The sequence below is a fragment of the Centrocercus urophasianus genome, unplaced genomic scaffold (genome assembly GCF_019232065.1).
Source record: "Centrocercus urophasianus isolate 14NV4802_14NV808 unplaced genomic scaffold, USGS_Curo_1.0 seq_5, whole genome shotgun sequence".
Classification (NCBI taxonomy): Eukaryota; Metazoa; Chordata; class Aves; order Galliformes; family Phasianidae; genus Centrocercus; species Centrocercus urophasianus.
In genome coordinates, this window is record NW_024885088.1 from 2,118,735 (window position 1) to 2,132,546 (window position 13,812).

At 38.9% G+C, this 13,812-nt stretch overlaps 1 protein-coding gene across 1 annotated transcript in view; it reads left to right on the forward strand.

Moving 5' to 3' along the window:
* Positions 1–13,812, forward strand: part of ST8SIA1 (ST8 alpha-N-acetyl-neuraminide alpha-2,8-sialyltransferase 1) — a 66,792-nt gene that overhangs the window by 13,065 nt on the left and 39,915 nt on the right. The window lies entirely within an intron of this gene.

Genomic DNA, 13,812 nt, shown 5'->3' on the forward strand with positions numbered 1-13,812 from the left:
TTTTTTGTCACCCAGAATAAGGTAGGCTGTTCTCAGACAGAATGAGATCTAGTAGTAACCTGTCATATTCACTGAAAAACAAAGAGAAAAGGCATAAACCAAGGGAGTGAGCAGGAGATGATTAGGCATAAAAAGTATAATGCAGGTATGGGGAGGTGAAGGATTATGAAAGAAAGCAAAGCAGTGAAATAAAATGAATAATAGAAAGCCAGGTATGTGAGAAAGAAGGAAGGCACTGAGCAGAACTGAAAATTGATGTTTGTTGGTATCTAAATGTAATATTTTTCTCTCTGCCAGGAATCAAAGAATTGACTAATTGTAAGTGAAAAAGATGGTTTGTATGACAGTCTTCAACAGAGTAGGAAAGAGAAGGTGATCAAGAGGGAAATGGAGAAGTCATCAGCTTCAAGAGCTGTTTCAAGCAGAGAGCGTGTGAATAGGGGAAGGCACAGAAATGCCGTTAGGGTAAGATGAAAGCAAAACAAACAGAACTGGAAGAGAATGCACCAGGTGCCAGACAAAAAGAGGGAACTGCTCAGGGCAGGGTCTGAGGATGAGGGATCTGAAAATCCTATGGGAGGTACACAGAATCACAGAATCACCCGGGTTGGAAGGGACCTCAAGGATCATGTAGTTCCAACCCCCCTGCCTAGCAGGGCCACCAAACACACACATTCAGATCAGATTGCCCAGGACCCTGTCCAACCTGGCCTTGAACACATCCAAGGACGGGGCATCCACAACCTCCCTGGGCAGCCCGTTCCAGGGCCTAACCACTCTCCTTGTATAGAACTTCCCCCTAACATCCAACCTAAATCTTCCCTCCTTCAACTTGGATCCATTTCCCCTATTCCTGCTGTTGTCAGCCCTTTTGAAGAGTTTACTCCCCTCGTGGGTGTAGGTTCCCTTCAGGTATTGATAGGCTGCAATGAGGTCACCACGCAGCCTTCTCTTCTCCAGGCTGAACAAGCCCAACTCCCTCAGCCTGTCCTCATAGGGGAGGTGCTCCAGCCCCCTGATCATCTTAGTCGCCCTCCTCTGGACCCTTTCCAAAATCTCAATGTCTTTCTTGTACTGAGGGCTCCACACCTGGACACAGTACTCCAGATGAGTACAGAGCTAATGAGGTTTATTTAAGAAGTGGGATGAAATGTCCAGAACATCACATAGCTTGGCAGTACATTGTGGATAAAATGAATAAGAGCAGTGAGAAGTACAATGCTTGCAAAGGTTTTTACAATTGTCAAGGCAGAGAATTGTTAAACTCGTGAATATTTTCTGTGTCTCCTACATCCTTCATCAATGGCTACAGAGGAAAGCTTACTGAACTTAGTATGTTTTCAGAGAAGAAGAGAAAAAGGGAAAAGAGTTCTAGTGATGGTACAGGAAGACTATGGAACTATACTAAGGAGGCTGTGGAGTTAACGAGTACAGAAAGAAAGGAAGGAGTGAGCACCTGTGAAATGATACCCTATGAGAGAGGGATATCAAAATGGGGAGTGAGCTGACGAGGAGGGAAATGGAGGAAGTGAAAGGGGAGAAAGGATAGGATAACAGGAAATGGGATTGTTTTCAGTGTCCATTTTCAGCATGAGTGGATGATAACTGCGATGCAAGACATTTGATGAGAAAGTAATGTGGTGTTTATATGTATGTTTATTGATCAGATAAGGAGATATACAACCAATTACTAAGAATAAGATTGAGAACAAATTAATAGTGCTGAAAAATAGCAGAAACCTCCTCTGAGGTTTGAAGCTCTTGAGAGATCTGGCACTTATTTTCCTCTGCCTGGTCAGAAAGAGATTTTTTTTTAAAATGTGTATATTTTACTAATGTTTCCTGTGTGCTCTCTAACCTCATTATTTGGACTCCTGTGTGGTAAGTTAAAATTTAATCAAAGGTACAAGTCAGGAAGTTAAAATACAAAGAAGACTACTGCCCTCCTAAAGCAATCAATTTCTATAGAAATAAGCTTTTAAGGAACTGAGATACTTATCAATGTAGACTTTCACAACATTCAAGGACCTTCTCAGAGTAGTGACTGATATGTATCTGTTTTTAAGCTATAAGTTAACTAGCTTCAAGTAATGGCATTATTCATTATCATTCCTCCACTGTCCTCTTGTCCTTACTTTAAGTAGGTTGATATTGATGAGGCTTGACGTCTCAATTATCTCTCAAGTGTGTTATGGCAGATTTAGTGAATTAGTCCCGCAATACCATTCATTGCTTCTAAAAGATATATCTTTACTAGATAATTTATGATTAAGCATATTAGGTAGGGCAAAGTTTTCATATCAGGGATGGGGAAGTAATTTTCTGTTTTGTTTTTTAAATCAAAATGATTTATTTCAGATAACTAAATTGTTGCTGATAATTACTGCTCAGTGATATTTCTTCTAGCTTGAGAGCCTTAGGATGGGAGAGTAAAAAATTTCAGTCTGGGAGTACCCTGACTTCAGTGATACTTTCTAAATGTTACCATTTACAAATCCTTAAGTAAGCAGATAATAATGAAAGAATTAGAGATCAAGTTCCTGCTCTGTTTAAAGAAGCAATATCATTATGCATGCAGGTAGTACAGATTTTGTGTGTAAAATATGGTGCTCAGTTCTCGGCTGGATTTGAAAAAGTATGAGGAATTTCCTACCCTAATGTTGCTTCTTAACATAAAGTAGTACTGACAGCAAAGGTATTATGATAGAAATTTCCCTGGCTGACTAGGAGATTCATGATGACTGCCCCAATTTCATTTTTCATCTAAGGTATGTCACAGGCATCTCCCTTCTATTAGTCCCTCTAGCCTATGTAAACCTTCCTGGCTGTTCTTAGGCTCTGTGGAAAAATCAGCAAGGTAATGTTGCTTACTGAGATTGTTTCTGTATCATTTCTATATCTAGTCATTTACGTACAGCTGTGGAGCAGAGCCTGACTAGTCAGTGGATCAAACTGGGACATGAAAACATTTATGTGGACACTAATGATTTATGATCAATGGCGGATTTTGACTAAGTGGTACAAGGAGTCACTTTTCAGGATATAGATATTATGTGTTTCTTGAGTCACTGATTAAGAGCTGTTTCAGAGAAGCAAACTAGCAGTTGGATACTATCTTGCAACCTTCAACAACTTTGATAAATATCTGGTAATACACCTGAAAGTCTGAACTTTCAAATAATCTGCAAACAAATGTTTTTTGCAGCAATCTTCCTTTCTGTTTGCCATGATTTTTCACTCTGTCTAACCTGTGTAGACGTACATCATTGTTAATGTGGATGTAACAGCCCAAATAGATGGTTTCATAGCATCCACTGTGATTCAGATCTACTGATATCTGTTGGTAAGTGTTTCATCCAGGAGCTGTTTGTGTTTCTGACCTGTGTGGAAATAATCTCATTAGCAAGTGGCACAAAGAACATGGTAGCATTCTTTATTTCTCGTAATTCAGCATCATTATAACTAACAGAAGCCCCTGAGGTTTATAACGCACCTCCTGACACCTTACGCCTTTGAGACGTAATCCAACATCAGTTGAATTATGTGAAGCTTCTCTGCCTTTTCATTTCAGTGTGCTTGAAGGCACACTCTTTGCACTTGGGAAAGAGCAAACAGCTGTGCAGCTGCTCTTTGAGCTGCTGCTGTTGTCAGCTTGAAGAGCAGATTGTGAAAGAAGGCTTGGAGTCACTGCCCTCACAATCCCTGCTGCATGATGAGCAATTAGGTCTGCAGCATTCTCTGGAGAAATACCTCCCAGTGTCCTGCTCAGACTGAGCCCTCCGTGCTGGAAAGTGGCATAGGATAGGAAAATAACATGGAGAAATCCTGCTGGCCTAGCAGGAAAGGAGAGCCCTTAAGTCTTTGTAGTGAAGTCTCTCAGTAGTTATATAACACTGCTAATGGAAATAGTCTGACTGAAACTTGAAGAACAAGGTTTAGGGTCAGTCATCAGACTTGGCAGTTCGGTATGAGCTTCTTTTCACTGAATGTGAATAATTTTTTTGCATTAAAATTAATTCACTTTTTTGATCTCAGTGATACTTCTCAATTTTTGGCAACATCCATTTCCTGCACTAAAGCAAGATGAAGGAATGAGAGTAAAGGCTAACAAATGCAATGACTCTCCCGTGAAGCTTTGAAATGTCAGTTAAATATCGCTGATATTTATTACGTTGCCACAAAATATGAGTGGGATTAGATTGCTTTTCTAAGGCGCTCCCTGAACCTAAGAACCAGCTCATAATCTTTTCTAGATTCAGTCCCAAAGACAGCTTTGAGTCCTTATGTCTTAAGCCATTAGGAATAAAAAGACTGAACCAAGGCAATTGTTTAATTTGCTAAAAGCTTATTTAATCTTCGATTAAACAGATGCACAGCGTTAAGTCCTGTTGCTAATGCTCATGAAAATAATGCATCAGAATTCCTCTTGACTGTGTCTTTGTTAAAGACCAGATATTTCAATCATAGGTAGTTACATCTTACATTAATAATTGAAAAAGATCATAAAAACAATTAGAGAAAAACCATGCAAACAAAAGAGAAAAATAAGTTCTTGAAGGAAAATGTCTCGCTTACATCTTGTTCTTTTTTTAGGAATAAAGGGGATGGGGATCTTTTCCTGTGAACTCATTTTACCATGGAATTTTAAATAATTTGAGCTGTTCTTTCGTTCCTGGTACCTACTGCTGATACTGAGTGTATCTCAAGTTATTCCATTGAGATGCACTCCAAAATGATAAGAATCACTGTTTTCATTCACATCGCAAAACTGCCCTTTTACATTCTACAGTATTCTCTGAATGTTTCTGCCAACAGCAAGAGGATAACATCTCTGAGAAATTATTCTTATTGGCAAGATACAGAGTACAATAAACCCTTCTGTATACGGAGAGCCCCACTGTCTTTCAATCAGTCTTTCCCCTAAGGTGAAATTCATTTAAAATCTTTAAATTTGCTGACAACTGAAGCCCTGCTTTCTCTCTGTGAGGAGCACCTGTTTTTGTCCTCATTTCTACAGAAAATGTGGTGTTGGAGAGGACTTCCCAGGGCTGCCATCAGGTCAAAGGCAGAAGCGGTTAAAAAGTTCAGGAGAGCTGTAACACTTTCCTGGGATGCTGTTAGCTAAGGTGACCGGAGGTGAGACAATACGTAATCAGCAAAACTGATTGTTAGATATTAGAAAGAGCATCCTAGAGACTGCTGTTCAATTCATGTAGCTTGTATTTAAGAACAAGCCTGATAGGTTGGGCTGTATGAGTAGAATTTTCGCAAGGCTAAGGGTAGACAAGATGTTATTTTGGGAGAACCTCTGCTCAATTACTCTATAGAAATCTCCATACTAAAATAGTTGAAGGACTAATTGATAATGGGATAAAATGAGAAATTACAAATGAGGTCTCAAGAAATCATAGTTCGATGGTCTAAAAAATCAGTTTTTATTAGTGATTATTGTAAAGTAAAGATAGAAGACATCAGGATTAAAAGAATTCATTTGGATTTCTGATAGAAAAGTCTTCAAATTTCAATATAACACGCATTTATTGTAGAACTAGAGAGGCATAGGATGCATTATCTTACATGTATATTTGTGCATCCACTACTTTAAAAAGGGATTTTGGTGATAATCTTAATTATCTGTATTGCAAATGGCATTTTAATTGCAAATTTTTGTCTTACAAAAATCACCAGTACTTGCCCATATGTGCTGATACTCATTAACACATTGTCTCACACATTTTCATTTTTTTTTGGCAAGTCATTGCAGGAAAACTGTTGATTTTTCTTTTCTCCACCCTCCTGCTGTCTTAAGACCACTATCTTGAAGAGTCTGCCAGCAGTACCAAACAGAAAGACAACCAGCTGTCTGGTTTTCCATTATTAGATTTGTGAAATGGGAGATCTATATATGTCCTTGAGCAAGTAATGCTTTTAATTAAGGTGATTTTTTTCATCCGTATGTTGATGCAGTTGGACAGCTACTAAACCCACTGCCTATATGTGGAGTAGTGTACCCAAGTACATCCTTCATATTTAAGTATGGAATATCTTCGAAATTAGTTAGTGAAATAACTTGTATGAGTACCATTTTTCTAGATCGATCCATATAGTGTCTTCTATGAGCAGTCAGATTTGTTCAAGGTCACATCCCAAAAGATTTTTAAGTGCTCAATCTCTTTTTAGAGATTGAACTGATCATTCTACGTAGTCTGTGGCTTTTAAAATTTGTTATTATCAAAATCAAGCTTTTTGAGGGGCATAATAAATACTTCAGGGCATTATTTCCATGCGTATTTCAGTGAAAAGACTAAATAAGTAAAACAGATGGTGAAGAAAAGGATGAATGGAGAGAGAAAATCCAATGTGGAGTCTTTTAAGGGGAACAGATTTTCTTCTGGTATAAATCACTGCAGTAACTATTGTAGTGCTTTATACCAATAAGAACTTGACACAGGATTTTTTCTTGTCAGTTAAAGCTCTCTCTTTTGCTCTTGGAGCCTTTGGCTGCACTTATCTTCCAAACTGAGTAGCCCTGAGGGGGACAGACGAGGCACCCTCTTCTTCCCTGTCTGCTCTGGCATCTGAGTGGCCTTCTCTGTCCATCCTTATCCAGAAAGTGTAGTCTGTCCTTTGAGGAGGAAATGTAAGAAATTTGGTTTATTAGAAAGCATCTCTGCCTTTGGTTTTTTTTTTTTTTTTTCTTTTCATACTATTACGCTAGCTCTAAGCTAAATTTGCAATTAAAAAAAAAGAAAGTATGAGTGTGAGATTGTGATTCATGAAAATGGTTTTTGTAAGCAAAACCTGATCTGATTAAAAGGACAAATGGCTTGAGTCAGAATGTTAAAAAACTCCTCTGTATTTCTTACATGATGCTGTTAAATTGCTCAAAATGAGTCAATGTCAGCATCAGAGAACTTTTTTCATCTGCAGCCTTTTATGCATGATCACAAAAATAGGATAATTTTCAGTGAAAATACACCTCCAAGTGGAGTTGAGCTTTTTTATTTTATAGTGAAACTGCTGTTTTTCTGAACAGAACAGTTGAAAAAATTGGCATTTGCTTTTTATTGCCTCTAGTTTACTTCTGCGGAAATTTTGGGTAGTTGACATCTGTTAAATTAGTGTTTTCCTTGCATTTGCTTAGATGAATGTTTAGCTGTAAAGATCCTTGGAGAGCAAGTGATATACTTGCTTCAGATGTGGCTGAATACTGAATCATTTTGTGCAGGACAGTTGGTTAATACAGCATGAGAAGGTATAGGTTTAACAGTGAGAGTCAGTCGCTCTGGTTGTGGAGGCAAACATGGGGCTTGCAGTTGGGTGGCCTTTCAGTGCCCCTTTCAGGTGCTGGCTCTGGTGAATAGTTATTTCGTGGTTTCTCATATTAAAAAATTATTGTTGGGAAATCAACTGTAAAAGGATGTCTGTTGTTCTCGGCATGACACAATTTTTGTACCACTTTGGATTAGATGAATATTAGCAGCTGACTCTGTCTCTGAAGTTTTATGAAGACCTGAGGCTGAGCACTTCTACCATATCTGTAAAGTCATGAGGAAATTCATTGTGAGTTCTAAGGGATAAAGGAGGAGGGAGTGATTACCTTTTACTTTCTCCCATGTGTAATACAGTCATAATACGTAATACAGTAATACGTGTAATGTAGTCATAATAATGTAATATAACGTGTGGGGAGACCTGATCCCCAGGGCAGTCTGATCTAGTACTTGGTCCAGCAGTTGGCAACCGTGTCAGGGGGTGTTGGAGCTTGTTGATCTTTGAAGTTTCTTCCAATCCAAGTCATGCAATGAATCTATAAAGAAAGCTGTACACTTTATCTCACTGATCTATCTCCAGAGTTTCCTGTAAGGCACATCTTTTAGTATTTTATTTTATTTTATTTTATTTTATTGAGAGTTGAGGCTAGTTAAAGGAGCCTCATCCCCTTTCTTTTTCTAATGCTCCGTATTAAAAAGTAAATGTTGACTCCACTATATTTTATTTGCTTACTGTTTGCCATTTCTGTTCCTTGAGTTTGTTACTCTAAGCAAGAGAAGCAACCTTGTTTGGGAGTTATGTATTTGAAATGTTAAAAAATTACCTGAACAGGTAAACAGCACTAACAGCAGAAGGAAAGGAACAACCTTACAAAAGCACCTGCATGCTAAATTTAATCTTGTATGGTTTTCTATTTCCACCAGTTTCTCTGTGGAATGACTGAAGAGTAACACAACTGATAGTTGCATGGAAAGCTACAAACTGTGATCCATAAAATTCCAAATTACAGTTTTGCAGTCAAATACTGAGAAGTTAATAGAAATCTATTAGAAGTGGAGTAATAGAACGCCTGCAAGACAGTACTCTTGCATCAGTGAGGAAACTGGAATCTTAGAGAATATAAATGTACTGAAAGAAGAAGGATATCAGCTACAACAGGTAATGCGGACAAAATAGTAACAAATAGTAAAAAGTAATCTTAACAAAGGATTTAGAACAGAAGTGAGAACAGACATGTAGGCTAAGGGATCCATAAGTAAATTAGAAGTTAGAGGGATCTGGAGAATTTTTTTAGGAGCTTCTAAGTAAATAGCCATAATGCTATGAGAACTGTCAAAGAAGGATCTTTTAGACTATTTTTCACAAGTTCTCAGGGAATGCGAAAAAAAAAGAATAGTACCGGTATTAAAAGGGTGGTGAAAAATGAAGATCAGAAGGAATTAGTGACTCTGACTAAGTTTAGTACATGTAAAAAGAGTGGAAGTGATTAAACACTGTAGGAAGTATTTAGATTTTCAGAAGGCATGCCGCAGAAGACAAGAAAAAAGTAAAGGGCATCAAAATTGAGAAGAAAAGTATCTTCAGGAATTAAAACCTGTTTCCAAAGCCAAGGAGTGTAATGCATGGAAGTCAATTATTTGTTGGTCTCAGAAAGTTCTGAACCTATTCTAATACTGATTAATTTATGTTTCAAGAGAAGTCTTGAAAATGCTAAATAGCTTAATTCTGATGGCTCCAAAATGTGTTTTTAAACTGTTCAGGAAGAAGTGTCAGGCAGCTCTACTCAAACTAATTACAATTCATTAAAAGATCTTTAGAAGAAATACTCTGACTTTATTGTAGAGATGTCCGTTCCATTTGTATCTAGACTGACGGAATGAGCAATTAGGTATACATGTATATTTGAAATGGGTAGAGTACTTGCAGAAGCCAAAATTTCAAAAAGATAAATAATTTTTTTACTGGAGTGGTCTTATCTTTGTATTTCTTCTATGAGTAAGTTAAATTTGTGAAAAAAAGCATAAAGTCAGAACTGAAGGATTCTGTAACATGACCATTTCACAGCCAGTTCATGGAAAACTCATCAGAGGCCTTTCAAGAGGAACAACACAGACAGCATTTTCTGAACAAGAGGATACAACAGAAGTTTCCTCTGTATTCAACATGCCCAGGAAGCTTTGCTTCCTTTTTCAGTCCAGGTGCATGTCTAGTGTCTTCCAAAAAGTAATAGTAGTATTCTCGCAATTGAATAGTAGTATTCTTGTAGTATTCTTTTAGTAGTTTAAGGAACTTAAAATGTGAGGTCTGTAGGGAGACAAAATATTAGGTCAAAATATAGACAAACATTCAATCACAGGAGTCGTTTCACAAAACATAAACAAGAAAAAAGTGTGGAATTTAAAAACAACTGTTCTGAGAAGTATTTCTCGTTTGTTGTTTTTTGTTAGTTTGTTTTTATAAGATGAATCAGCTGACACTGCCTATCCTACAGACCTTCCCTTGTTTATCTACTAGAGGGGTAAAGTCATAGGCTTTATTTTCTTTCTCTTCTGCTTCATCTGTACCCTGGAAGTGTAGCAATATTAATCCTCTCAAGGGTTGACCTCAGACCTACTGAAGTCAATGAAGCCATGTCTTCACTGCAGAAAAAGAGCTGCTTCCAAACTAGACAAAAAAAGGTATGGCCTGTGTCATACACAGTCTGTCATATACAAACTCCCTGGGCCACGTGTTCCAGTATTTGACTGCCCTTACAGGAAAAAACGCCTTTCCTCTGTTTAAACAAAATTTCTTATTTTCTTGTATCAGGTGCCTATACTTTTTGAGGTGTCTAATTTGAAAGATCTGCTTAAATGTGCAAGGCTGAGAATACTATCAGTAGATGGTGGAACCTGAGCTGAAGCTCCAGGATATAACTATGCCTTTTTTGTAATGAGATTTTAATCTCCTCCTTTCCCCACCCCCTACTCAGTTTAATTCTATCCACTAGATCTTTCATATAATCATAGAATGATGGAATGGCTTATGTTGGAGGGAACCTTCAAGATCTGGAGATGGGGCATCCACAACCTCTCTGGGCAGCCTGTTCCTGCACCTCACCACTTGCTGAATAAAAAATGTCTTAGAATCATAGAATCAACAAGGTTGGAAGAAACCTCCATGATCATCCAGTCCAACCGCCCACCTGTCACCAATAGCGCTCTCTAAACCACGTCCCTCAACACAACATCTAAACATTCCTTGAACAGCTCTGGGGTCAGTGACTCTACAGGGCCAGTCACTCCTCCAGTGACTCCCTGGGCAGTCCATTCCAGCACCTGACCTTTTGGAGAAGTAGTATTTCCTTACATACAGCCTGAATCTCCCCTGGTGCAACTTGAAGCCATTCCCTCTAGTTCTATCACTAGTTACATTGGAGAAGACGCCAACCCCCAGCTTACTACTGCCTCCCAAAATGTCTTCATAAACACTTTACATGAATCTGCCTTCTTTTAGTTTAAAGCCATTTCCCTTTGTCCTATCACTATCAGACTGCATGAAAAATCAGTCCCCCTCCTGCTTGTAAGCTTCCTTCAAGTACTTGAAGGCTACAATGAGGTCTCCCTGGAGCCTTTTCTTATTCAGTCTGAACAATCCCAACTCTCAGCCTGTCTTCATAGGAGAGGTGCTGCAGCTCTTTGATCATCAAGGTTACCGTCGGCCTTCAAGGGTGCAAGCTTACATTGCTGGCTCATGTCAGCTTTTCACCTGTCAGAACCCTCAAGTCCTTTTCCGCAGGGCTACTCTCAGTGAGTTCTCCTAGTCTGGATTTGTATCCGTGCTAACTGCTCTTTGCAATTGCTCTTCCAATTCATGTACTAAGGTGGTATAAGTAGTTCTTGTCGCTGGTATTTTAGATCATATACTGTTTCAGAGGGTTTTTTGTTTGTTTACTTGTTTGTTTTTAATTGGAGTCTAATGTATGCTGGTTAAACATGACCTTCCCCTGGTGAAGCTGTGCTGGCTGTCTCGGATCACACGCCCATTCCTCATGCGATCAAGCATGTCATCCAGGATGATCTGTTCCATGATCAGTGCCGAGTTTGTTCTTAAACTTCCATTATTTGTAAAATAAATAAAGGACGAATGGCCAGGAGAGTAGCCTTGAAAACCTGAATCAGATTAGAGATCAAAGTAGAGTAATTCTGAGCAAGATTATTGATATGAAAATGATCACTGTCCATGTACAGTCCTTTTTTGTGGATGGAAAGCACAGCTGTGTGGGTCAGTGATGCTCATTACTCTTTAAACGATTCATTATTGGTGAAGGATGGCTTACCATCTGCACGTGTTCTTCCCATCAGCTGACCTAGCTGGGGCTTTAGCAGGGACATGCTAAATGGATGACTGTCCCAGGAGTCCTTACCACACTGTCCTCAGGTCATGCTCTCCACTCTGTCCAGCTGTATGTCTCTCAGTCATGCTGATTTTCCTTGTGCCCTCGTTTAGGCCAGTAAAAGTTAATGTAAATGCATGACAGGCTTAAAACACTGAGTGCAAACTACTCTCAAGTAGAACAAAAGCAAGCCTTTGTACTGACATGAAGGTGTCTTGATACTGCTAGTAAGTGAAATGCAAGGCCATTCATAAATACAGTTCCTTTACTGGTTATCTTCTGGCTCGAGTCCCTTCATGCCTTGTCCCAGAGGGTCCTCCACTGAGAGCTGCTTTAAGCTGTTCTCATCCTTCTGTACGAGGCAGGAAGGAGCCTTTGGAAAAGCTGCAAAAAGTGGGACTGGTTCTAAAGCATATTTGGCAGTCAAATGTAAGGTTTATTGCTAGCCTTAAAGAGGAGTTTCTGACTGTTGATCTTGAACTGTAATGGAGAGAAGGAAGCAACAGATTTTTTGGCCAGGACATGATATCAAGGAGTTAATTTCTGTCCCACTTTAGAGGTTTTTATTTCTAAATGGAGTAAGTTTAAGTCAAGCTGCTGTTTACAAACTGTTGTGGAGCAGGGTCATTTAGCAAGACATGAAATATCATTGTCTTTCATTTTTTGAATGGAGCAGCAGGAGAATGAGGGAGACAGTGAAAATCCAGAGCACCATCTTCCTGGCTCTTTGCCCAACATTCAATCATAAGTGCTTGTTGTGGTGCCTAACATTATAAGCAGACTTAAATCCATGGTTTCTCATGCTATCTCTTTTATGAGCATTAAATCTGCACTAAAAGATTAATGGGACCTGCCAGAGAAGCTGCTTTTGTTTGCAGAGTTGCTAGTTGCTGTTCACACATTGTCAGAATACTGCAAATTTTGGTTCTCATCTGTATTTTTCCTCATGCAAGAGGCATGTACTAAGTCCAAGGAATTTTCCATTAGCAAGGACTGTCAGGACCCTGAGCATCCCACTTTCCCACAGAGTGGAAGGTATCCATCAGTTTTTCAGGATGTGTCCCTTCCTGTTGGTTTTCCACTAAGCAGAAGCACAGGAAGCAGCCACAGCATGTGAGGACCTTCACCATCCTCCTTTTATTCTTCCTAATGTTAGTGTTCCTGCTCCTGAACATTGCTGGGTCAGCTCAGTTCTGGCATAATATTTGCCCTGCCTCTCATTTTGCTCTCTGCATCTTTGCCTATAAATGTATCTCTGTAAACTGAGGCCTTAAATAACTGCCATTAGCAACAGTTTTCGAAACTCAAGTAGAAAAATTGTAGAGTCGTCAGTGCTACTGGATGTTATTTACTTGCTTGAAGTAAAATATGTGTAAGATATTAAAATATATTAATGTTTTTTTCCCCTTTTGTGTGTACTAATTACAAATAATAATTCTGTCCCACACAATAAACTCTCCTGTAAGGGAGAAATTCTCTCTTCACATGAAAAAGGCATGCACCATGACAACCTTCAAAATGTGGTTCATTGCCTTCAGGTGACTTGTGGCAGATGAAGCCCTGACCTGAAAGTTTCTGTATAATTTTGCTTATTTTGCACTACTCAGAAAGACTTCTAATCTAATTCCCCGAAGGGCATATATTGTTGAGTGTGGAAGGGGCATTGCAGTGGACATTGCAGGAACTAGGAGGCAAGATTTCTGTGATGTCAGAAAAGGTCATTTTGCTTAGGATTACTTGTTTGAAATACTGGCTGTAAGGATATGTGTTGGTTGATTTTAGAATAAATATTTTTAGAGTTCCTGGTGAGTTTGTGTAGAATGTAAGTAATGCTGTTCGGTTAATGCTGTTTTTGCCATTGTAGCAGAGTGTAGTTTATAGCGATGAGCTGGGATATTAGATAATCTTATTCCTGTCGTCTATGTCATGCTTCATTCTGCTTGTATGTACTTGTATATAAAGTGTCCTTGTCTGACTGTAGGGCTGCATGTGGGCTGAATCTAGCCTTTTGAAAGCTTCTTTCTGCTCTTTCTCCTTTTCTGTAGAGGAGATGGGGAGGAACTGGCAAAAGCAGCAATACAGTCTGACTACCCAAATGACTACTTCAGTCACAGCCTGACATACAGATCTGTAAGCAATTGCTGTTGCTACTGAAACCAACG